The following is a 26,801-nucleotide window of genomic DNA, read 5'->3' on the forward strand; positions in this document are numbered from 1 at the left end:
ATACAATTTCGATTCAGTTGTTTCTTTTTGGAGCCGTCTTATAGTCGCAAAATCGAAATTTCTAAATTTTTACTGTCTTCATTCTCTGGTAATATTCTATAAATCTCTTAGAGTCGATAACTGAGGAGGGTGAATCATTCACTATAATCTAAGCGCTTTGATGCAGAAATTCATTCTGACGCTTCAATGTTAGGCTTTCGCTGCAACACCTTTGTGTCTGCACTGCAGAGCTCGGCTGGATAGCAGTCTAGGTCCAGGCTCAGTGTATCACCCTAGAGTGCGCCCATGTCTTCAAATGCGTCCAGTGCATACATGACTGCACAGGGAGGAGGCTGTCCGAGTTATCGAGGTGAGCTTGAGAGAGTGAAGAAGAGGAAAGAGTAATGGAAGAAAAAGAAAATAGTCGAGCCCGACCGCGGCGGCCGCGTTTCGATGGAGGCGAAACGCAAAATGTACCCGTGTGCTGCGCGATGTCAGTGCACGTTGAAAATCCCCAGTGGTCGAAATTATTCCGGAGCCCTCCACTACGGCACCTCTTTCTTCCTTTCTTCTTTCACTCCCTCCTTTACCCTTTCCCTTACGGAGCGGTTCGGATGTCCACCGAGATATGTGACACAGTTACTGCGTCAATTCTTTTCCTCAAAAAACCGATTCTCACTTTTGTTACACGCTTTGCATTTGAATAGCAGAACAGGACTTGGTGGCGAGATAGAGCCTTCTCTCAGGATCAGCCGCAAAGAAATCGCTGGCGAATGCAGCCGTGCCGTCTTTCGCATCCGCTGAAAAGCGCCCTAGAGTGCGCAACGCCCCTCCCGGCCGGATTGTGGGAGGCGCGTTCAATCGCACACCTTTCGGCACACGCGTACGACACGCTTCGGCAAAAGAGCACTCAAATAATCTTAACCCCCCCCCCCCCACCTCCCCTCCTCCGCTTTCCTTTCCCTCGATGCTTGCGGTTCCGTTCGCCTCACAAATTTATGCTGCATAAAATACGCATATATCGACTGCATCGCTGCCCGCAATGCGACATCCGTTTTAACATCGCTATGTCGCCAGCAGTGTTTACAGTGGAGCGAGTTAGCCACGTGTGAACGAGAACTTGGGAAGATGCAACTCTGACTCGCGACCTGATTTTGCAGAACAGAGTGAGGATTCCGCGTTTTTATACTTGAATATTCTTTTGGTAAAGTGATTTTTTTTTTTTGCGCGCGCGCGCCAAATCAACAGGTAAAGCTTTCATTTGGGCCATCTGGTGCATATGATCAAGGTGCATGACCGAAAGGCACGTAAAAGAAAAAATCCGCTGTGTCTTAATTTTCTTTTTTGTGTAATGTTTCGATCTTGTCTCTGACCCTGTAGAGGTGCGATGTTTTCTTACGCGTGTAGATTCCACTCTGTCTCTTACTGTTTCGGTCTTCTATGTTGATGTGGATGATTAAACATTTATGGAATATGCTTGAAAAAATGGAATAAAACCGACTGCAAGTCAATCCAAGTAAGACGACGGATTCCTTGTGGCAGTTTTAATCGGAATTAAAATTTGAGTATGAGTCGGCTTTCTATACACACCGATCTTTAGGTCACCCTCTTGTCTTCTTATGATGACGTCAAGGAATGGCAAGGCGTTGTTCTTGCCTCGTTCTGTTGTGAACTGGATAGAGGAATCGACCGAGTTCATATGTACGAGGAGGTTTTCCACATGTGACATCTTTAGGATGAGAAGCAGTCGTCAGTGTAGCGAATGAAAACTTTTGGTTTTTCTTGAAATTACTGCGGTGCTTTTTCTTGACTAGCCTCCATCGTCAAGTTGGCAGCAGTCACCGAAATCTCACCGCCTTTGGCAGTGCCGCCGGTTTGTTTGTTGAAATTCTCTTTGAAGGAGAAAGACTTGCTATAGTAGGATGCAACTTAGAAAACAGCAGTTGCTAACACTGGGCCGCGGTCCACGGCGTCTTGTATTACTCCGCTGGCCAATCGCAACAGCAAACGAAATCAACTTTTTAATGTTTGACTATACAAACAATCCACGTATCAAAATTATAGAGCTCACAATTCTTTTCTTGTGATAAGCTTCTTGCTTAGGTAACAAGAAACTTTTAAGCAGCGGATTACTTTTTCGTCGTGGAGGAATTCTGCGCGCGGAGGCTGAATGTGGGCGGAGCTTCACTGCAGACTTAAGTTGTATCCGACTGTAGTCAGGCAAAACTCCAAGAGCCGGCAGAGTTTATCCGAGTTCAGGCTTGTCCTGGCGCCGAGGTTAGCGTACGTCTTGAGGATTTTTTTTTTTTTTCTCTGTGGCGACAACGATGGGCAGAGGAATGCTGATAAAGAGCGAGCCACGTCGAATGATGCCATGCACTCGTCCGCTTCCAGCTGTGCGTGGGAAAGACGTTCGACGAAGTGGCTAGCATGTCCAACATTCTTGGACGAAAATTTTGAATATTAAAAACTGGTAAAGTACTGTTATGGAAATATTGAAGGTAATGGTCTCCTCTTCTGATGTTTAGCAAAATCTTTCTTTTATTTTTTTTCCGTCGCTCGCGTGGTGCAGTTAAGATAGCGTAGAAAACCAATGGGGAACACCTCTGTCGATCTCAAAAACGTTAAAAGTAAAAAAAAATAAAAAATTAGCTCTCGACGGGAGTTCTGCGGATATATTGATTGTTATAGTGAAATCTTACAATATATGAAAACTTGCATTTGTAAACTCTTTCCCGTTCAGAAGTGCTTTTGTCCAATATTGTGGGTATGAACTATATACTTGCGTTGACATGTTGCATGTCAGAAGGGAACGGACTCGATATAGGTGGGCCGAAAGGGTCCGAAGCGGTGAGGTGGTGAATTCGACGATGGGGAGCAGCGGAACACCAGGTTCGCAAATTTTCGGGAAGCCGGTGCCCAGCCAATCCAGCAGATCAGGCATAGATAGAAGGCGTTTTGATTCGGGGTAACGCTTGAAGGTGGTTCCCAAAAGTTTATTAATTTTGGTGTGAAATTGAGAAGTCGGATTCTTTCTTAATGTTTCGTTGGCTGGGCCGTCGAGAAGTGTTTTGATTTTTTGCTTCGTAATCCTGCCGTTCGAGGACCACTGTTGAACTTCCTTTGTCTGCTGGTAGGATGACGATATTTTTGTCCTCGCTTGCTTCTTGACAGTCACTCTTGAAGAAGTGACCGAGTTGGTTCCCAAACGTGTGTCTTTCTCAACTTTTAGCCAGACAGACCTCCGTCCAAGATATTATCGTCCACATGAATACATGTGCTCAATACCAACCTAAATCGAAATTGTAGATTTGTGTCATAGCCAAGCGTACGAAATTTAACAAATGGGTAAAGTGCTGTTTAGACAAAGCAGCGCATTGAAAGGCTGTTCAGAACTCCTCTTTTCCTACACGTGTCTTGAAAACGTCCCTGTGGATTTCAGCAAGGTAAATACTCAGCGATTTCCAATCTGGTTTACCCGGAAAGAGCAGCTCATGTTTTTTTTGTTTTTTTAAACCGCTGAAGAAAAAAAAGTTGCATTCTTATGCGCCTTGTCACATGACGATTGCTTCAAAAATTATCTTTTTACCCCGTTTTCCCGCCATGTAACAGGGCTCTGGTGGGTGCTATTCGGGCAAACTCGACCCTGGCCCAGTGGCGAGGCATCTACGAGCCTGGCGTGCTGTTCAGGTGCCCGCTGCTCGAGGAAAACCGGCCCTGCTCCGAGTTGCTTGTGGACGCCACGGGTGAGCAGGCAGCGCGCGTGACGCTCGGAGCCTTGTCAGCTCGTACGTGGGCGCATACGCGTTAGTCAGAGGACAGCACGAGTTATTGGCGCCGAAGAGGTCGTATTTGGTGCGCATGTTTCGGACAGGTTTCTTTCAGTGATGCATTTCCCTTGTTTATTTATCACAGGGCGTCGAAAACAAAGCTGACCTCATGGTGGTGTGCCGTCAGATATTCACTTTCATCGGTGTACGACTGATACGATTCAATGTAAAACAATGGATGTTCGACGACTCATTTCAGGCAATGACTTCCACGAGGATCCGGTTGAAACAATGCGCTACCGTGACCTGAAGGACAACATGACGCTGGGCTTGTCTCTTGACGTGTCGCATGATGGCAGTGTTGTGGTGAGTATTCCATCAGCGACGGTACTCGCCACCTATGACGCTCACGTACACTTTTTTTTGCTTCATCCCAGATAAATGAACGCTTTGATATAAAACCGGATGTCGGTGCAGGCTGTGCAACAACAAGTAAACAATACATGAACGTTTACGTGTTCTTTTTCCGTCTGACTTTAGCGAAAAAAAAATGCTGACTTTTTGTGTGGGTTCGTACCATTACCTGCATTACCATTACTATTACCCGCACTGACATGCGAAGTCGCATTTCGGGTGCGTTGGTGTTGGCCACGTTGTGAAAGAAAAATAAATGCAGCTCGTTGCTGGCAGAGTGGCAGGGTGTTTCAGTGACATTCGCATTTGGCCACTGGGACGAGCTAATGACGTTCGCCCTAATGCCACTGACAATTTGAGTACGCCGCAGGTAATCGACCAATTACATGCGTTCTCTCGTCCCCACGCTTTTTGTGAAACGTCATGCTTATTTCGTTTGAACGTATAGAAATGGTCATGTTGCCCCGCCGCGGTGGCTCAGTGGTTACGGCGCTCGGCTGCTGACCCGATAGACGCGGGTTCGATCCCGGCGGCGGCGGCCGAATTTCGATGAAGGCGAAATTCTAGAGGCCCGTGTGCTGTGCGATGTCAGTGCACGTTAAAAAACCCCAGGTGGTCGAAATTTCCGGAGCCCTTCACTACGGCGTCCCTCATAGCCTGAGTTGCTTCGGGACGTTAAACCCCAATAAACCAAACCAGAAATGGTCATGTCTGTAAGGTAACTGGAATTCGGTGCATAATGTTCTCTCAAGCCACGTAGGTATCCCTGCATGCGACAGGCGACCATCTTACCTGCACCTCACATTAACACATTCGGCTAGTGGGACTTATAGATACTTTTCCGATTTACCAAGCAAAACAACGCCATTCCCAACAACATGAGTAATATTATAACAATACTGAGAGCGTCTTCATCTTCTGACAAGAATTTCATATTCAGCCAAATGTTTATCACTAAATTAAATGCCACTGAACCTGCACGCGTGCCAGAAGCTATGCAAATGGTGATTTTCACGAACTTAGGGCACTAACATCACGTTCCATTTACTGTTTCTGCGCGACACATATTTACTTAGCTAAGAGACCTTCAGACTATCATGTCTTCACCATGTAAGCGTAAACACACCAAGCTGTCCGGGTAGTCAGAAACATATGCGCATAAAAAGCTAAGTAAAGCTGTTTATGGTAAAACTTCAACTCGGATAGTCAGCAGTGTGCGCTCGACGCCCGTATTTCATCCATTGTTTTGCGTCGAAGTACCGCTTCTTGAACCATGAAACGGAAAGGAAGTGCGTCACGTATGACGCAAACAAACCGGAGTCTGCGTATCTTCCACTGTAGGATTATATCCGGTAGCTGGTTGTAACCAGCGACCCTCCGTGCAGTGATATCCTGTGCAGACAGGAAGGCCGACATACAACACCCGCGAATATGTCCGTGAGAATTGAATACGGGAAGTCCCTGTCGTTCCGTCGCCACATCTGACGTTCACCTGAAATCGAACAGCCTGGCAATAAGGGGCCAGAGCTTCGAAGAACTCGACTGTACCCAAGGAAATTCCCAGCTCCCCTCAGACATTGAACTAATGGGAATGCCCTCGCGCCTGCGCTGTTTACAGGGTTTTGGTACGTGCCTAGACTGCTAAAATAAAAATTGGTGATGCGAAGTTCTCGTTTCGCTTCGAAGCCGTGTAAGAGGAGAAAGAGGTGCTTCCACGGGTCATATGGAAAACCTGATGTCCAGACTAGCGCGTCGAAACTGGTCCTCCTGTCATTCGCATTAACAAATTACTTACTGAGCACAGCTTTTCACGTGCTCTACAGCATCGAAGGGGCATTGAACCCCTGAGCAGCAAATATATACGCGAATGGGTCATAACCTTCGCATACACATTAAGTGTCCTAAGGAGAAGTAAGCATCTATAGTCGTTTTGAAGAAAACAGAACCAGCGCCTATATATGAATAGCGGTTCCTCCTTCGGCCGCAATACAGCCGTTGTGGAATGTGAGCATAATGTAATAAAACAATTTTTGTAGTTCCGAAAGCCATCCCGAATCACCACTCATGTTCGGTTGACGAAGGCCGTTATTATTTTTGGTCGCGTTTCCAATTCGATTCGTGTACACTCATCATTATCATTATCGTCATCAGCCTGACTACGCCCACTGCAGTGCAAAGGCCTCTCCCATGTCTCTCCAGTTAACCCTGTCCTTCGCCAAACTTCTGTCCCTGTTAACCCTGTCCTTCGCCAAACCCCTCAAACTTCTTAATCTCGTCCGCCCACCTAACTTTCTGCCGCACCTGCTACGCTTGTCTTCTCTTGGAATCCACTCCGTTACCCTTAAGGACCAGCGGTTATCTTGCCTTCGCATTACATGCCCTGCTCAATCCCATTTCTTCCTCTTGATTTTGCCCCGCCGCGGTGGCTCAGTGGTTACGGCGCTCGGCTGCTGACCAGAAAGACGCGGGTTCGATCCCGGCTGCGGCGGCTGAATTTCGATGAAGGCTAAATTCTAGAGACCCGTGGACTGTGCGATGTCAGTGCACGTTAAAGAACCCCAGGTGGTCTAAATTTCCGGAGCCCTTCACTACGGCGTCCCTCATAGCCTGAGTCGCTTCGGGACGTTAAACCCCAATAAACCAACCTAAATCATCCTCTTGATTTCGACTAGGATGTCATTAACCCACGTTTGTTCTCTCACCCACCCCGCCCGCTTCCGATCTCTCAACGTTACACCTATCATTTTTCTTCCCATAGCTCGCTGCGATGTCCTTAACTTAAGCTGAACCCTCATTGTTAGCCTCCACGTTTCTGCCCTCTCTCATCATATATATACACTAATGGTTTTTTACTATTTAATATTCGTTGACTGCTTGACTATCGACTATTTAATATTTAATAGTTGGCTGAGCAAGTGCAGCGTATCGTGAGAAACTTGCGCGATGGGGTCGGCTCGCTGCATAACCGGACCTCTCTCTGTGTTTTAACTTGCTTGCATGGCATGTGCGGCAGTGAACACGAAGCGTGCCTTGCCGGAGGCGGCGCAGTCTGGTGCCGATCCTGGTGGGCGACCGTAGCGAGATAGTAGAGGACAGGAAGATCGATTTGCTGACGTTATACCTATGCGGTATCCAGGATGTCGCGTGGCGCAATGCTCTTGAAATATTCATCGAGGCCTAGAGGCGCTCACGTCACGGGATTGATGTACGCTCGACGACACTCGTTCCTGTGTCTCAAGAACCGAGTGAATAAACACGGCCTTGTTTTCGGCTTAGAAATCGCAAATTACTGGTGTCTCCACTGGCATGTATTTACATGCCAAAATTTATTGCATGCAATAACGGAGTGAAAGCCTTCTTTAGACGCGCCGTTTTCGGTTGCAGCGGTTACACGAGGTGGAGAAAAAAGAACACCAAGAAAAAAAAGACTCACGTCTTAACTAATCATTCCAACAGTTCACCGCCTGTGTCTTGGCCACTCCTCCGTAGTGGGTATGTGCCATTCTACTTGAGGCCAACCAACCAACTTGATCCGTTACAGAGAGGGCTTGGAAATCTCACACGATGAAGGCTGTCCTCAAGAAGTTCAGGTGCTAAAGATTGTAATTTTGGGCAGTGAATCGAGGTTACTCGAGCTCGCTTAATTCAAACTTCCTGTTTATTATGCGAAGCATATTAACGTAGGTTTCGGGCCTTCGCGCGACGCCCGGCGGTGGCCACCATTGACCTTCAAGTGACCTTCAAGTAAGTCACGTGACATGACGTCACGTGATGACGTCACACCGGCTGCAGATGGGGCCTCATATCGCGCCGTCGGACGTCACCCGGCGGAGGCCTCCACGCTTCGGTTCGCGCCGTCGCGCGCGACGCGGCGGCGGCGCCACCATCGCTGCATCACGCGAAATGTGACGTCACGCCAGGGATGAGGCGGCGCGCGCCCGCCGTCGCGTCAGTCTCTGTGCCCGCAACCGCGCCAGCGTCTTTGCGCCGGGCGTGTATGCGGTCAAGATGCCTCCAAACGCTAAGGACATGCTTCGCATCCACCGGGCTTAACCTTGATAATTTTATAGTTCAATTCAGTTCAGTGCATTTATTTCAGTCATGTACAATGGCTGAGGAGAAAGGAAAAAAAGCCGCGCACGCGGCTTGACAAAGCTTATCTCCCGTAGCGGCTTGGCACGGTGATGACAGACAGCAGTAAAACAATATCAAGAGAATGCATGAAATAACAAATATGTACAATATCTTCATGACAGATCACCAGAATAGTCTCGGTACTGTTACACACACGCAAATGATAGTTTAATCACAGCACATGGATACTTTGTTTATTTTACAGTTGGATATTATTCATTCCTTTGTAAGAACATATTTCTGACAGCGTTGTATGAAACGGAAAGAATGGATTGATTAGTGAAAGCGTTTCTATTAAGGAAAGATGGCAACACATACCTGAGAGTTTGAAAACCGTAATTTGTGCGTGGACAAGGTGCATACCAATATTCGTAGTGTCTTGTGTTGTGAACAGCGGTATTTTCCCGTAGATTCGCAAGGTCAGCAAAAAATGTGGTGTCACTATGTACCTGAGATTTGTACTGCTGAATTACGTCACACCGGCTACTACTACAACTAGCAACTAGCACTAGATCAACTAGCACGTTGATCCCGTCAAAATTAAGTTTATTAAAGAAGAGCCCAATCTGGCGTTCCTTAATTGCGAGCTCCGCGTAAATCTAACAAATATTCACCCCTTTGCGAGTTCAAACAATAAAGATTCGACTGCATAAGGACTGTAAACAAAAACATGAAAACGAAATGTCCATTGAAAAGACCTGTTTTTCTTTTTCTTCTTGGGACATGGGTGTTTAATGATCAATTCGAATTTTTGGCACAACGGTGCAAGATTACGAGAGGAGCGGGTTGTACGTCTTTTGCTTAACGCTACACTTAATGCGATGATGAGATATATCGAAAACGAGAGACTTGCGTCAAAATGTAGCCGTTAGCACTGAACTAATTAGATTTTTTTTTTTTCAGGTTTGTGCACCTTTGTGGAAAAACCAAAGGTGGTACGGTGTTTACCTCCCTAACGGTGCTTGCTACGTGCTCGATCGAAACCTCAGGCAGCCCAAGAAGCTTGTTCCTCTAGTCAAAAGAAGTGAGTATGCGCATTCTGTACTGTTAACTGTGGTGGCGATACAGTTAACTGCCGTGGTGGCGGGGGTAACAGGAGCTGTAGTGCCACGCGAGTTACCTGACGCGTAAACAGCTAAGAATGACGTCTTAAACTTTACAGACTTTACCAGTGTGCTACCGGTAACAATGTCGCGCAGATGCGTGCATGCGTGCTCATGACGAAGCTCTAATTGACCTTCTAAAAAATTAACCTTAGAGGTTTCCTTCGTTATTCATGCCAGTTTTTTGTTTTTCTTTTAATGTTAGCGGTACTGAAATAACTGCCGCACTTTGCGTTTGATATAAAATCAGCTGTTTAATTAAAAGGGAACATATCAAGGACTGCGCTGGGCGTGGTGACTCTCGCATGATAATGAAGTCATCCGTGCCTTGGCATTGATCTACAACGACAAGTAAAAACGAAGAACGGTTTAGCCTGGCTTTGCAACAAGTATATGAGGCTTAGTTTGCGTTACGGCTTCCAGATTCGCTGCTTCAAAGTGCACGGCTGCGTTTAGCTGGCGAGAAAACAATTTTTTTTTACGAATGCCACTGCCGACCGTGGCACGTAGCATGGTGGCCTGTTGACTGTTTTGCTTGTTTTTAGACCGCACGCATATCTTCTCGGTTTTGCTACGAAGTCTTGCTGCAGTAAAGTCGTTTAAGATGCTTGCTTGAGTTGCTTGAAATGAGACTCGACACTCAGCGTGTTTGCTTCTCTGTACGCTCGTACATATTTCCCACTACGACGCTTGGTGTCTTGATTCCGCGAGTGACGAATGTGCTTCGTTTGAATGTGCTTGACGCCCAGTGCACGATGCCTTGAATTTTGTGCGACCAAGTCACGCCGACACTCCGCGCCTTGTTGTCGCTAATAACTGTGGACCCCTTCCCGTCGCCCATTTGAAGAGGCGTCGCGGCTTCTGTGTAACCAGGTCACGCCGTGGCGTCGGGCGCCTTGTCGTTAGCGAGCTTGCGCCTCGCGTCGACTGAGCATGCGAGCATTTTGTAAAGACAATGGTGAGTCACACGTTCCTCCATTCTAAGAACTCTCCCAACCATTCGCTGTACCAGTGCACGGTTGCATGCTGTGTGAGAATGCCGGTAGCTCGAAAACGCCCAGTTCTTTTTTTTTTTGTGACTGCTTGTCTTCGGTTTCAGTCTATTTGTCATGCCTGACGACCTCTAAACCGCACTGTCTGCTATGCAGATGACATTTCATGTTCTGTAGAAAAACTGCAAGAGGTAATTGTTGAGTCAACGCCGAGCAAGGCTAAAACTCTAAATAAAATTATACTAACATTAAAATACGAAACAAAATGGCCGGTAAAATAAAACAATACTAAAAAAAAAACTCGATAAACCGCTCCGTGAGAAATGAACGTAAATGACGAGCAATTGCACTTTTGATAATTTTCCCTGTTCTTGTCCGCTCGTATCAGTTCCAGTTTACAGGGTTCTCATTCATTTCTTTTTTCTTTATTTTATCTCCCCGTTTTTAGGCACGTTGTTCATTGTTAGGTAACAGCTAAATTGAGAGAGCTCAGTTGTTTCTTTTGCAGGCTGTCGCGCCTGCAAAAGAAACAACTGAGCTCTCTCAATTTAGCTGTTACCTAACAATGAACAACGTGCCTAAAAACGGGGAGATAAAATAAAGAAAAAAGAAATGAATGAGAACCCTGTAAACTGGGTTAAGGAAAAAAAGTGCCCTAAACTAGCTGTAGACGTGCAGGGGGTACAGTGAATGCGTAATCTCACGGAGACTTCTGCGAACGGAGTGGTAGTGTCGGCGTGGCTTGTGTCCCAGGCGATCAACTAGCAAAAAACCAAAGTTCCTCAACAGCCCAGCAGTCGGTGAACTACGACTACTACTACTACGCGGCGGAGATGGGGTTCTCGGCGGCCTTCACAGAGGTGAGTGGGAGGGCTCAGTCCCTCGCCACCTTCCTTCCTCGCTCTCTATTTCTGCTTTCTTGCCTTTTGTTTCTTCGTTTGCGCTTTTGTTAACGTTGTACGGACTATATCCGTCTGCACGGCAAAAGCACTTGCGGCCTGTATATGTCGCTCTGTACATCAAGAACAGTGCGTATCATTCTGCGGGTTTGCTAAAGAAAAATTCTCGTCATCCCGCGACTATGAGTCACCTGAGTGACGAGTAAACTGCTGCTGCGTATATTATAACCCCTTCAGTTCACCGCACATCGATCGATGAGCGTTGCTTAAAACCCTCCACGTATGGTGCTGGACATTAATTGTCGAAATGTGCCCGCTACTTATCTAAACCGTGGACCAGGTTCCTTGTCTGCGTGCTCCGGTTACCGAACTTGCATGTATAAGTGTATTTAAAGACTGTTTCTCCTCTACTGCAAATGCATGTATTTTGTCTGCGTTTATCTTATTGCATATTTAAATTTACTGACAGCGCGCTTTCAGTTTTAACCAAGAGATCGGGGCTGGAAAGGTTTATTTATAAAGAAATGCACAAACGTCTTATTTATCGTACGAACAGGTTAGCCGTTCGTTATTTTTCGGAAATACTGAAGCTCACTACGAGCAAGTTGTTTATGCATAGGGTTCTTCGTTTTCGGGTTTTATTTTTTCCAGAATTCTTGGGATGAAAAACGGGTGACATTTTATGAACTGAAATTCTGGTACAAATCTGGCTATTCAGTAAAAGGTTCCATAATTCGGGTTTCATCGTGTCATATTTTGCACTAGAAGATAATATGCTATAAGAGCTCGGTTTTGTCCGGGACTTAAATGCTATATTTTTGCACACTGTTTTGTAAATAATATGGCATTAGCAGGTTGCATTGCAAACATCTAAAATCAGATATGTCTTTTCTATCATTTATTTAAATCATTTGGCTGCGTAAAACTTCTTAGCCCGCGAAAGACCTATCTGCCTTTGTACACCGTGATTCAACGTCAATGCGGTCATTTTAAACGCTGAAGAGGCTTGCTGTAGGACGCCGTTAGAGCTTGACGATGCCAATGATGCGTGTGGTCTGTGCGCGCGCTTTGTTTCGCAAAAAGCGATGAAATAAGTTTAAAAATTATCAGTTGACTGAAAACACTCCTCTGTCCTCTAATTTTCTTGCGGTACCTTCAGCTTTGTCCACAGGGAAACTAAACTTTCCTAGAAGTTAACCCGAGTTAACCCGATCGTTAAGCAATTTGCTCGAGGTGCAAGAATTGGGTAAAACCGGTTTTTACTCGGAAACAAAGGGCCATTATTCACTATTTTCCTGATTATCAGTTACATGATTTTGGACTTTGCTTCGCGCTCCATGAATATCAATCATATATGCGAGCTACCAAACTTGCTTCTTATTATCCGTATTTTCTTCTGTGGGACAATTGGTGGCAATTAATCTTAAGAGAGCATTGTCCACGTGCCCCCTAAGTAAGTTTCGCGCGATAACTCTTAGTCAACGAACAAGGATAACATGTGTGCTTCCCAGACCTTCATGAGATATGTTCATATTGTAGTCTCCGAAAAGAGTTCTTCTGGACTCTCATCAAAAGCAGATACCTTATCTCGTAGTTAAGCGATTGCTCTAACACTGAGCATTCATGCGGCAAACGCCAAAGTGTAATCTAGCGTCGTTCATTAACAGAGAAGAACACAAGTAGGAAATTAGAAAGTGAATAAAAGTGCACTTTAAACATATTAACGAAAGGGTGTCATATTACACATGTAGACTGCTTTGCGCATGCGTACATAAGTGAAAGCTGGAGTAACTATGAGACTAAATCTGTTGTCCTGCGTCAATTTTTTTTTTTACAGGATGGCAGGCTGGTTCTTGGGATACCTGGCTTTTTCAACTGGGAAGGTGCGGCACTCAGTTGCTTCTAGAACTTAATAAAAGATAGTTAGGGAAAGAAAAGCGCACGCAAAGACGCTTCTGCTTTCACAGTGTAAATTTAAGATGTGTTTCTTTCCTCCTTGCAGGTTCCGTAACACGCTACAACCAGGGACATGAACTTGCGAGTGCCCACATGCTTCTGGGCAGAAAGGAGAAAGACGCGTACAAAGGTATGTCCGGTTGAAATACAATGTAGTTTCCGCACAGCACAAGCACCTAATTCCACAGATGATTAACTGCTTTTGTACGCTGTGTACTGGTCGGTACGCTGCGCGTTAGAAGGTAACCATTCTAGTCATGACTTTGCCGATTTCAGACATTGGAAAATTGTTTTTTTTTTCGGGAAAGAAAATGGCGCAGTATTTGTCTCGCATATCGATAGACACCCGAACCGCGCAATAAGGGAAGGGTGGAAGACGGGAGTGAAAGAAGAAAGAGAGAAAGAGGTGCCGTAGTGGAGGGCTCCGGAATGATTTCGACCACCAGGGAATCTTCAGCGTACACTGACATCGTACAACACACGGGCGCCTTTGCGTTTCGCCTTCATCGAAACGCGGCCGCCGCGGTCGGGTTTGCACCCGGGTACTCCGGCTCAGTAGCCGCGCGTCCTAACCACTGAGCCACCGAGGGGGGTCGATTTTGCCCATTCATATCTGGTTTTCGTGAAGTTACATGTGCGCCTATTTCCTTTCCTGACGCAGGCTACTCAGTCACGACAGGAAGATTGTTCCTTGGGCGCGAACTGACCGTCGCTGCTGGTTCGCCTCGGGGAAACGACTACAAGGGTCAGGTGAGCGGAAACGGCACGCACTGAGAAAAGGAAGGGCATGCATCCCTGTGTGCTGGTTGCTTTCCGCGAAGCTAGAATCTCGCACCGCTTTTGTCTACATATATTCATCATTATTTTTTTTTTCTGAACTTCCTTTGAGTGCACTGCCCCACCCCTCCATTTGTAAAAATCCGTCGGTCCGTCAGTCTGAAGCCTCGGTTTGCAGATGGCAAAGTGGAGAAAGGGTACTCCCTTCACTTCTAAAGGATGGAGGGGAAAATGGGAGAAGGGAAGGGTGCGACGGTTGGGGGGAGAGCGGAGCGGAGGTACGACGGAGGCTTTTAGGCGATGATTGATATCGCCGCGAAACTTCCTACTTCTTCCCCACCCCCAGAAGTGAATCAGATCGCGCATATGGTACAACGCTGTAGGTACGAATTGACAAATTTCGTACTTCTCGTCTTTCCGCGCGCGTACAAACACACTGGGATGTTTGCCTCTACAGGTGCTCCTCTTCAGCATCGAAGGCGAGGGAAATAACAGGAACGTGATAATCAAGAGTCACCTGCCCGGATCCCAGGTAACCTTCGACCACAGGACTTGCACCATATTGCACCATATGGACTGCACCATATTTGTGGTTCATTTGCCACCAGCGCGTTATGTGTCTTTCGTATCCTATTATTCTGACTACATTGCATCGGACTTTGTGTTTCATTGAAGAGATTTTCGCTCTCTCTGCTGATGTTCTTTGCATGGTTTGCACCGCAGAGCGATAAACCTGTCTGAATAATAGAGACCAGAATTTCCGCCCGACTGGGAACCATTTCCAGAAATTGATATAGTAACGTGGAAGATTTAGGCGCGCGTGCAAGAAACGGTAGCTTTCAAAAACTTTGGCTGTGAGCTTTAGCAGCACAAGTGAAGGACGCACGGAGATCTTGCAGCATCACGGACTCTGGCATGCGAGTTGACGAGTCAGGCCACCGCACCAGCTGCCGCTGACCTGACGCCCCTGGCTAGAGGTGTTGGTGCAGCCTGCGACTCACCCTTGGCTCTGTGGACGTGCCTCGCTCTTGCAGCTGGCGCATGTGCATGTGACGTGGCGAAAGTCGTCATCATCGGTCCGATTACCGCTCCCTGCAGGAGAAACACCTCTCCAATTGATCTTTAATTGTTAGCCCTGTCCTGCGACAACTGCGAGCACCCTATCCCCGCAGATGCCTTGATCTGGTCCCCCGACCTCAGTCTCTGCTGCCCCCTGCTATTTTTGCCTCAGCCTCGTCCTATGCACGCTCGCGGCCTAACTCCTCTGCTTCTGGCACAGATGTGCGAGTACTTCGGGGCGTCCCTGATGGCCACCGACCTGGACGGTGACGGCATCGATGACCTGCTCGTGGGCGCGCCCATGTACTCCATCCCGGACGGTCAGGACGAAGGACGCGTCTACGTCTTCCGCAGCAACGGCGTCGTGAGTGCACAAATACCTCGCATAAGCGTACAGACGGTCCGGTTAGACTGTGCTCGGTTTCGGTAAAGCTCTGCAACACTCTACAAGCGAGAATCAATCACGTTCACAAAATGTATACTCGCTTGCATTCTTTCGCTTCCTCTATTTCCTCCTTTATTTTTTTTTATAGAGAAGGAGGAATACCACAGAGCCAGAACGGCTAACACTTGTGTTAGCAGTGTTGCAAAATAACGAATAATGTAAAATAAGTGCACAATTCAAGTACATAGTTGAATATTAGGGACATACTGTTTTCTGAGCGGCATGCACATCCGCCCATTCTTTCTCCCTCAAAGGGCTTGTACCCCTCGGGTCATCTAGAGGGACACCGAGCAAAGGGTGCCCGCTTTGGAACGACCATCGCCAAAGTTGGCGACCTGAACCTGGACGGAATTCAAGGTAGGTCGCACTGAAAGCGCCGCCTGGACGGCCAACAACACGTGAAAAAGAAAGGAAGGGTGAAAAGAGAGAGATGCGGGGTCAGCCGCTAGGAAGTAGTCCGATGGGATCATTATCTTGCAGCCCAAGTATCGACGGTTCTGTGAACACATGAGGCCCTCTAGAACACAGCAAAACGAGGTGTTCGCTGAAGCGGTAAATGGGTGCTGCATACTGTAGTTCTCGTCGAATATGAGCGCAGGAAGTTTGGCAAACTTCCAACCACAACTTTTTTTCAAAGCCAGTAACATCGCATTTAAAGAAACTTCGGAGATAGCATTGTTTTTATTTCGTAATTTTTATTTAACTCCAGAATGTGTTAGAGAAAACGGTGGTTAAAAGAAAAAAAAAAGTGAGAACGTGCGAATGAGTTCACGTTTAAAACAAAATTTTGCAGTTGGTTCCAACAGTCAGCTATATCTCGCATTTCATTCGCTGAGAGACGCCTGTTCGAGAGCTCTGAGGCTAGATGTGAATCAATATGCGTGGGCGCAGGGTATGCAAGGCGAGCGGACAGGAAAGAAGCGGTGTTGAGCGTGTGCTCACTTCGTGGCTTTCGCAACGCGATGAGCGATCTGAGAGTGTTTCATGCGGTGCGTGATTCAAGGTGTATCGCGCTTGTGTCACTGGGGGCACCGGCCTCACCGTGCCGTCCTTGCAGACGTGGCGATCGGCGCGCCGTACGAGAACGACGTGGGAGCCGTGTATATCTACCACGGGTCACCTACGCTCGGCGAAAGGACCGTCTACGCGCAGGTGAGATCAAAGGGCAACGCGCTCGCTTTGAGCTCTTCGACAGAGGAAACGGCTTGCTTCGCCGCGTCGCATCAGTTAACAAAACACGCTAGCGTTCCACTGTAGTTCCACGCCTGTGTATACAAGTAGAAACAAAAAGCAATCCGAAGTGGATACTGACATCAAATTTCACTTCTGCGCGATAGTGAGGAATTAGAGAGACGCGCGCTTTGCTTATATAAGTCTGGTTATATCAAAACATCATTGCTAGGTGTCTGCATGAGCGCAGTACATCATTTAATTTGCGCTGAGCGCCGGGTTGGCGCAACTAAGTCATACAGTCACGTTCCGACCACCGATGGCGCCCATGTGTTTGCCTCCAATCAATATATGTTACACTGTGTCTACACGTCAATGATGATTCATTGTACTTGCCAATATATTTTGTAGATATGAGAAAGGTGGCAAGAAGTTGTACCTAAATACATACGCACACACCCGCGTGCTCCTAGCATTGCTGTTTAATAGACTGTTCGTCGGTCGCTGTCACCGATGCACCCTGCAAGGAGCGGGTGGCCGAGGCCGCCTCACACGCTGAGAGGCTCAATGTCGTGTCCCTGTAGTACGGGAACAGATACCAAACGAAATGCCGCAGCGTCATCTTGGTAGTGGTAATTTTAGTACCGCAGTATATTGTGCCTGCTACCTTCGTTTTGCAGTCTGCCTACTGAGAAATTGAAGCATAAGACGCGTGTATTAAGTGATGCGGCCGCTTAGCGGCTATTTTTCGCGCAGTGAAAATTTAATTGTGAATTGGCGACAGCATCTCGTCTTATAAACGGCTAGCTGTAAGACGTGAGCTTTCTTTTTCGAAAAATCTACAACAAAACAACCTCTCAGTGCACAATTTTTTTCTTTATTCGATGACCTAATGTGAACAATTTTGCCTTCGCAGACCATTCATAGTAACCATTACACGCTAAGCGAGCACGTCATAACATGTCTAAGAGCACAACTTGCGCGGCAGTCCGGACTTGATAACGGAGAGCCAGAAAGCGGCCCATTCATGATTTCATCTTGAATTCCACCCAACGCAAACGAACAGCAGACGAAAACGTCGTCGACGGAGAACGTGGAGTGCTTGCAGAGCTTCCATGCAAACATGGTGATGCATTTACACTCTGAACGGAACGGAGTGAAAAGAGCGTAAGTTGTCCTCAAGCGCACACCCTTAAGGGAGGACAACAGAGGTCAACTTACTCCCATATACGTGTATTCGTGTTTAAAGTGTACGAAACTGTTCCTACTTCGGTTGTTTACTGACAGGAACCCTGGCGGTCACCTCGCTGGCTATTTGCCGACACACCAACGTACAGGCGTTCGCTGATTGCGAGCCATTTTTATATTCGAACGGTTTTGTGAAATCAATCTAAAGGCTGATGTGTGTCAGAATAAGTATGTCTCATTTTGTATCACTCTGCTTCACTGTCTCAAAAAAGCAACTGGACAAGACCCGTGGCCATTAGCCCAACGCGAATTTCGCGCAGGGGCGCGTCTCCGAAAGGCACCTGTAGGTTGCAGCGTCTAGTGCCACCAGGTTGTCCCATTACATATATACAAGAAATATTGTCTGTCATGAAACAAAGTATAAGGCGAGCAGCCCCTGTGTCTCTCACAGAGTGGAGTACCGTTTTTAACATTTTGAGAGGTATAACAGGTACTGCCTTTGTCAGATATGTCCCCCTTGGCCTTATACTATGTCTCCCGTGACACGGGGCCTCCATCAGGCCGTCTATTCCGGCAGACATGGCACTCCTAATCCTCCAAATTTCCAGAGGCTGCGAACTATCTCCCTCAAAACCCAGACGCTTGCAGCTACTGAGTGGATATTATAAACTCTCGACCACATTACTTAACAGGAAATCATATGGCAGCGGGAATTCTGACCAAGACTGTTAATTATGCTGAAAACAAAGCCACGTGGTCCTCTTTAAATGTTTCCCTGCTAATAACTCCCTCAAATCATGTATGCGCGCTTAAATCCCTGCTTACAGCTTGCAAACAGCACGTACAGTCTCGCTCAATAGTCTTCAGGCCACACGGCTTCCTTTTGAGTCGTTCAGTCTGACATTGGCTGCACACCAGAAGTTGCAAATCTCCGGAGAGGGAGCAAAGCTGGTGCCGTCACCCCTCCGAACTTTTAGAGCCTAGCGGATGCCGCAGTTTCCCGAGCAGGGTGCTCAAACGAAGGCCTTGTGGTTTTAAAGTTACGTTACGATGATGCCTACAGTCCAAGAACAACGCCAGGACCGCTCTGCGCGCTCAATTCCAGACACCATCCATGGAGGGCAGGCACTGTGTGCCCGAGTGTTTCTAGGCTGATACGGCTGGCTTCCGGCCGTGGTGTAACTGTGCGCCGCCGTTACCCAGGAAACTCACAATCTTTTCCTCATTCTTTTGTTTCGCCTCTGCGTGCGCAGAGAATATACGCAAGCGACGCGGCGTCACGCATCGGGTCTCCGCTCAAGGGATTCGGCATTAGCATCTCCAAGGGCCTCGACGTCGACTCGAACCATTATGAAGGTGGGCACTGTCTGGGCTTCTGTGGGCCTTTTCAAACAATATCGTGGGCATATCACACTGATGGATTTTGTCAAAAGGACGTAGTGGTCATTAAATATGTCATTTGCTGAAAACCGATAAGAAAGTAATTACAGCTGGAATCCACCGGGGCGTAGCCACTTGGCTGCAAAGCTTTCTCGGTACTTGAGAATTTTCCTAACCTTTGCAATCTGAAAAAAAAAAAAAAAATCTACGTACGCTTGGTTAGTGACTATGGTTGCACTCAGAGAAGAACTGTAATTAATTTTCCGATAGAGATGTCCACCCTTGAGAAGTCCTCTGACTCATGGAGCAAAGTCTGGTAACAGATTATGTGCGTTTACAAAGGCACATGTGTGTTACGTGTTGTCCGTACCGGACGGGCGTTTCGGTTTTATGGGACGGTGCCGAAGTTGAGGCATTGTCGTGTAGTCATCGGGACTTATACTAATTATCTCAACAGCGTAAATCACAAAGCTACCCCACTCACTGAATTTCAGAGCGCGTTGTGCCGTCAAGCAAATGAATATACTTCTGCTACTAATACTAACATTCGTTCGTTCCTTGTTTTCGCACAGATTACAATTTACAGCCCTTATAATACAACTTTTCTGCAACATTAAATAAGTAGAAATTTTTGAGTAAAATTTTTCGCGCACGGAACTCAAAGAATTTTTCATTCACCGCCGCGACGGCTCAGTGGTTACGGCGCTGGGCTGCTGACCCGAAAGACGCGGGTTCGATCCCGGCCGCGGCGGCTGAATTTCGATGAAGGCGAAATTCTAGAGGCCCGTGTACTGTGCGATGTCAGTGCACGTTAAAGAACCCCAGGTGGTCGAGATTTCCCGAGCCCTTCACTACGGCGTCCCTCATAGCCTGAGTTGCTTCGAGACGATAAACCCCAATAAACGAAACCAATTATTATTTTCTTTAATTTCTACCTCTAGTTTTTTTTTCTGTCTTGTATTACACCTGTATTTAAATGTTTATCTTTTTAGTCTGTATATATTCCTACATTTATATAAGTGCCCTCTTTTGTATGTACTGTATTTATTCATATTTCTTGCATATTACCTTGAGTAACATTGGGTTGTTTCTTGCACCATATTGTATGCCATGAATGAACAGATGTTTGTATACTTTGTATACCAGGCCCCTTCTGACCATTTAGCCCCGAAGAACATTCCAGTATAAACTAGAAAAATACACTGAATTTAATTTCACTGGAAAATGCAGCAAGGAGCTTTTTTTTTATCTTAATGTCGACACAAGACTTTATCAGACTTTTTTCAGCAGATTGCCCGGTGCGCAATCTCTTGCGCTAAATTTTTCTTCCGATTTCTGCGTTACAGACATCCTAATCGGATCTTACATGACGGACAGCGCGGTGCTGTTCAGGTGAGTGACAAAGGCCGATGGCGTGAATATAAACTGCACAGCTTGAAGCGTGTCATTTAGATTTCGAGTAACTTTACTACATGTCCTTTCACCAGATCTCGCCCGATTGCTCAACTAAAAGGTTCCATCGCCCCTGAAATTGGAATGATCACGGCCGACTTAGGCAAATGCGAAATCTCTGGAGGAGCCAAATTCTCGTGCTTCAAGCTCACCGCCTGCATCGAGTACTCGGGAAAGTTCGTAAACAATACAGCCGGTGAGTGTGTTCTGTTCGTCGGCTCCTCCGTGTCGTTACCTGTTCAGTGTATCAGCTCGCTGTCTTCCTTTTTCGCTGTCAGTGCTTCTGCTTTTGTATTCTGCGACTGGAACACATGCGCGGAGGAAAACTTTATGCTCCTCACGTTTAGCTTCGTCGCTGGAAACTTTGAGCTTTGTTTTTGCAACCCTTATTAGCATCTGAGAAGTAAAATAAAAAGTGGTCATAATCAACAGCCATGGACACAAATGTATAGTTTGCAGATACTGAAATTTAAGCGGATAGAACTGAATGGCATCAACCCCTGTGCGTTCAAGGACCCTGGTTCGTGAAGTGATACCGATATTAAACGGGTTTGCGCCGTGCCCCCAGGATGAGTATTCACATCAACGTGTGAGTTATGCTTTTCTGCCTCGGATAAATGCAGGACCGCTCAGAAAATGTATCAGTTTATTCTGGTAGTACGCAAAAGGTTCCTTGAAACCCGTATAGGCTGGAATATAAAATGAAAGCTACGAGCAAAAATGGGCTCGTCTACCGAGCCAGATTACCCGGGTTCGAACCCGACCACGACGGCCGCGTTTCGATGGAGGCGAAACGCAAAAGGCTCCCGTGTGCTGTGGGATGTCAGTGCACGTTACAGATCCCCAGGTGGTCGAAATTATTCCGGAGACCTCCACTACGACACCTCTTTCTTTCAGAATGAATGCGCTTCGTGGCAACCACGAAGCTTGGAAGCAAAGCTAAAAGTAAGAGCAATCAGAAACACGTCACAAAGAAGCATTTGTCTTTTTTGTTTGTTTGTTTGTTTGTTTGTTTATATGGCAAATTTCAGCGCACGTTTTCATTTCGCTTTCTTTCATTTTTCTAGGAGGGTTCCCTCCTTCTTTGTAGTTTCGGGATAGTGCATTATAACAATTATTTTCTTTCGATTCTGCGCCATTGTTATCACCCGCCAAGCTTACTGGCTAATCCTAGTGATAGGCGGAGGCGTGGTGGAGCTTGAGCCAGAACAAAGATGGCAAATAAATAGAATCAGCCCAGAATCGTCCTACGGGCTCTACTCTGCTTTATTTTTTTAAGGCGAAAGCCTTTAATGCCTCATCGTTGTCGACAGAAGGCTGTCAGCAGTGTCGTCACGCTTTTGACGGGTGTCCACCGAGATATGCGAGACAGTTACTGCGTAATTTCCTTTCCTCAAATACAATTTTCATTTTCTTCATTACGGCCCCTCTTTCTCTTTCTTCTTTCACTCCCACTACCTCCCTTCCCGTACGGTGCGGTTCAGGTGTCCACCGAGATGACAGAGAATCACTGCGCCATTTCCTTCCCTCAAAAAGCGTTGCGTTCAAAACGCAAGGCATCGCGCCGAACGGGTGCTGGCGTTCCGTGGACTCCCTGGCAGCGCTACAACACTCTGTCGCGTTCCACTCCTAAAGGCGAAGCTTAAGCGTCGTTAATAGAAGTTAATTAGCAATTAGTCATTAATCAGTAATCAGCCATTAATTATTAATTTGTAACTACTCAGTAATTAGGTTTGGTCTGGTTTATGGGGTTTAACGTCACAAAGCGACACAGGCTATGAGAGACGCCGTAGTGAAGGGCTCCGGAAATTTCGACCACCTGGGGTTCTTTAACGTGCACTGACATCGCACAGTACACGGGCCTCTAGAATTTCTCCTCCAAAGAAATTCAGCCGCCGCGTCTGAATTATGTGTGACGTGATCCAGTGCCGCAGAGGCAGTCAAAGTGGTGCGGAAAACGCTTTCGCCTATACGCACTTTAGACAGTCAAAGTGCCCCTGAATTTTTTTTTTTTTACGTCCGGTTCTGTCTTGTGGTTGAGCGAAAAGGTGATGTGATACCCTACTGTCACTTATTGACAACGAGTTCGAGCGAAAAGTGTGGCACTTTTCCTTTTCTCTTTCCAAGCTGGTCTGTTTCTCAGTAGATTCCAAAGCGACACTGATGGTTATACCACGTTCATAAAGTGGCCTACCCGTTGTTTGATTGCAGAAGTGGAGACGAATCTGACGCTGGACGTGAACCGCGGGACAGAGAACCGTCCCGTCCGAGGTTTCATGTTTCGGGACCAAACCCGCGTGGACAAGTACAGTTCGATGGTGAAAGCCAGGAAAGGACACACGACGTGCGAGAATCGGCTCGTCTACCTCGACGTAAGTTTGCACCAGCATGGGTGTGTGTTTCAACAGCGCAACACATAGGGTGTAAGGAAAGCAAGTTACGAGTGCAACTTTACGCGCTTTGGGATCAGCAGCGACGGCAGAGGCGTGAGCACAGAGGGAGCCCGGAAAAGGGGAGGGGGGGGAGTGGCCCCACCTCACACCTACAAGTAGGACGGGGGCGCAGATTTCCCTTCATGCTGTTCCCTGCTACCCAGAATGCCTGAACGGGTGCCCATGAACTACCTTCCCACTTTATGAAGAGCCCATCGCTACCAATAAATACAGCTTCGTTGTCCTAACTACGCGCCTCTTTTCGCTGTTCAGTTCGCGACACTTTCCATATAACTTTACAAAACAGCTAACTTTGTGCAGCATTCCGCACTCGTAACGCATCAGGCTGCCCGACAAGTTCTGTCGTATATATGACGCAGCCATCATTGAAAGGGGCTGAGCGGAGACATTAAAGGCCTCCCAGCCATCGTTTGTGATACAAAAATGTTTTGCTATTCAGATGGCGTTCGTATCTACTAAATAAGTTTCTGCCCATTTAAACGCCAGAAGACGCCGTCTCGCGATGACGTAAGGAGAACGGCCTCTGAGAATAGCGTTTATTGGGGCCTATGAGCACTAGAACACGTTACCAGGGCAGGCAGTAAGGTTTCTGTGCTGCGCGGCACGTAATTTATGCAAGCAGTTCCATGAAGGGGAAGTGCACATGTTGACAGATGGCGCAGCGACGAGCGCTATAAAGTGGCATATGAAGGCGACACAAGCAAAGAAAGTGTTGTTTTACCTGCGTTCCTCGCGGAACGCGCCTTACCCAGAACAGGTTTTGTGGGCAATGAAAGCAAAGCTCTAGAAAATGGGAAGACAAAAAATTGAAGCTATAAATTCCAGCTAGCTCGGTGGCGCGGCTATAATGACGCCAGTGAATGACGTCAACGTGGTCCAGTTACCCACGGAGCTGCTTTTATACTCATTTAAGTCATAGCTCTCCAAAAACTTTCGGCATTTACAGCCACCAAATGTCAGAGTGCAGTAGTAGCCTAGGCGTAAAGGGTGATGTCATCTTCTTACACTGATGTTGAAGGTGATGTCATGATGTGACAAAAAAATTCAGGGGGCACTTTGACTGTCTAAAGTGGGTAGAGGCGGAAGCGTTTTCCGCACCACCTTCGCTGTTTCTGTGGCGCTGGTGGCGTCACATATATTTGAGTACTAATTACTAAGTGATGGCAAATCACTAATTAATTGTTAATTACTGATTAATGCCTGACTACTAATTAACTGCTAATTAATGACGCTTAAGCTTCGCCTTTAGGAGTGGAACGCGACAGCGCGTTGTAGCGCTGCCAGGGAGTCCACGGAACGCCACCACCCGTTCGGCGCGATGCCTTGCCCTTTGAACGCAACGCTTTTTGAGGAAAGGAAATGGCGCAGTAATTCTCTGTCATCTCGGTGAACACCTGAACCAAGTAACGTTGACCTGAACCGCACCGTAGAGTAAGGGAGGTGGGAGTGAAAGAAGATAGATAAAGAGGAGCCGTAATGAAGAAAATGAAAATTGTATTTGAGTGAAGGAAATTACGCAGTAACTGTCTCACATATCTCGGTGGACACCCGTCAAAATTCAGGGGGGCACTTTTTTTACCTAAAGTGTGGTCACTGATGTGTGGTTAAGATGTTAAGCTTCGCCCCCAAGAGTGGAACGCGACAGCGTCTTGCAACGCTGCCAAGGAGTCCATAGAATGCCATCGCCCATTCGGTTCTACGCCTCGCTCGTCGGTAAATTGGTTTTTGAGGAAAGGAAATGTATCTGTTTCTCATTTGTCGGTGGACACCTAAACCTCGCCGGAAGGGAATGGAGGAGGATGAGAGTGAGTGAAGACACCGTATTCACTAGACGCGCCTTTGTTCATTCCAAACCATCGCGCTGGCATGGCGGAGTGGATAGCGTGTTCGTCTCTCACGCCAAGACCGGGGTTCGATTCCTGAGCTCGACCAATTTCTTAATCGATTTTATTTATTTATATGGCCTGACTAGTAAAGCTAATTAGGCTAATTGGGTAATTAAGCAATTAACTAAGCTCAGTCCCACTTACTTGGAGCATCACTATACGATCCCTTCAATTGGTTGTATGGTTACTAGCCAAAGTGCAATTGGCCCCGTTTGAAATTCGCGCTCTGTGACGTCACGACCGTTTCCACCAATTGAAAAGCGTGACATTTTCTGTCGATAACTGCTGCTTACAACGATGAGACATTAAAGGCTTCCGCCTTAAAAAGGTTCGAATTTCTTTGAATTTCGTAGGCGACGGCGGGTCATCATTTGTCGGGTCATCAAAAATCTACCGTGCGCTCCGTTCGACTCTGATGAGGCATGAGGCAGATGTTTCATGATAGTGCAGCTCTCATTAGAGCCCTTCAATGGCAGTCCAACACATTTTATTCCTTTATTTTATCTTATTTTTATAAATAGCAATGCCACATAGGCATAATAACTACCCCTTCAATTTAAACCCCCCCCCCCCCCCTCCACCAGCACCATGAATGTCCTGGCGCCAGCCCTGAGCATAATATTTTATCATCTGTTGTGTAATGTAACACGCAGCTGAAGCTTGCCCGAAAAGCATAACAAACTCCGTGCTAAAAGAGGGACAAAATGAAAGAATGATCGCTGCACAATGGGAGATTAACGGCATCACTCTGGTCGTTCGAGCTCATTTAAGTACAAAACAGCTGAACTGATCGCAAGAAAGCGGTGGAAACAATGGTCAAAAATCATTTGTATCGACTAACCTGACAGCAGCAACATACTTACTAGAATAATAGCCAAGTCTCAATCTCAGAACAAACCGAGGAGTCAGACCTTATGAAGAACAACCGCGTGAAACAGCAGAAGGGCTGACGCCGCTCATAAACACTAGTGACAGCAGGACCAGGCCACAATTTTTGTCTCTCTATTTCGACAGGAAACTTTTCTCGACCCGCTCATTCCATTCGCCGTGCGGCTGGAGTACCGCCTCCGCGACACCGGCGACCAGCGCTGGTGTCCCACCTGCCCGGTTCCCGATAGGGGCTTCCCGCTGTCTGTCACCAAGACGGTAAGCCGTTCTTTCGCCGATTCAACTTGTTTCGTCGACGATGCCAAGAAAAACGAGCGAACTTGCTAAAAGCTCGCCAGAATTTTCATAAGAGGCGCTTTTTGTCGCGTATTTGTGTGCAGATTCCATATCAACACGGCTGTGGATCGGACGAGGTGTGTCGAGCGAATCTGAAACTGGACGTCAATATGATCGGTTACGAGTGAGTATACGTGATCGTTATCGACCGCATAACTGCTGAAAAAGCGAGCCCTTCAGCTGTCTCCTGGTATAATATATATACTTATCGCAAAAAAGTACTACTAGCACTACTTTCTCCAGCGCTTTAACGGTGCTTAAAGGACGTCGGAGAAAAAAAATAATAATTTGCAAGTTGGTCCTGGCGTTCTAATAAACGTTCTCTTTAAAGGAACCGTTAGGCAGCCTGTACTGTCACAGCTTCATAGCATCCCTATTCCAACCAGTCGAACCGGCACAATTTTCTTGACAATGAATAATGAGGGAATGACAAGCGCATTAACAGTCGCAATTCATGTTGGACACCTCAACTTCGCCGTTAGGGAAAGGGTGAAGGATGGAATGAAAAGAAGGAAGAGAA

At 46.9% G+C, this 26,801-nt stretch overlaps 1 pseudogene across 1 annotated transcript in view; it reads left to right on the forward strand.

The window, feature by feature from the left end:
- Positions 1-26,801, forward strand: part of LOC149341712 (integrin alpha-9-like) — a 57,468-nt pseudogene that overhangs the window by 12,292 nt on the left and 18,375 nt on the right. Inside the window, exons 2-18 of the transcript XR_016282957.1 lie at positions 3,592-3,725; positions 4,009-4,115; positions 9,201-9,321; positions 11,146-11,252; positions 13,129-13,174; positions 13,294-13,377; positions 13,909-13,997; positions 14,482-14,556; positions 15,304-15,447; positions 15,783-15,885; positions 16,586-16,680; positions 19,140-19,242; positions 20,613-20,658; positions 20,754-20,914; positions 22,930-23,090; positions 26,072-26,203; positions 26,326-26,405. The product of XR_016282957.1 is annotated as an integrin alpha-9-like (transcript). The remainder of the gene's footprint in view (positions 1-3,591; positions 3,726-4,008; positions 4,116-9,200; positions 9,322-11,145; positions 11,253-13,128; positions 13,175-13,293; positions 13,378-13,908; positions 13,998-14,481; positions 14,557-15,303; positions 15,448-15,782; positions 15,886-16,585; positions 16,681-19,139; positions 19,243-20,612; positions 20,659-20,753; positions 20,915-22,929; positions 23,091-26,071; positions 26,204-26,325; positions 26,406-26,801) is intronic.

Source organism: Amblyomma mixtum, chromosome 5 (genome assembly GCF_055824585.1).
Source record: "Amblyomma mixtum isolate Tamu chromosome 5, ASM5582458v1, whole genome shotgun sequence".
Lineage (NCBI taxonomy): Eukaryota > Metazoa > Arthropoda > Arachnida > Ixodida > Ixodidae > Amblyomma > Amblyomma mixtum.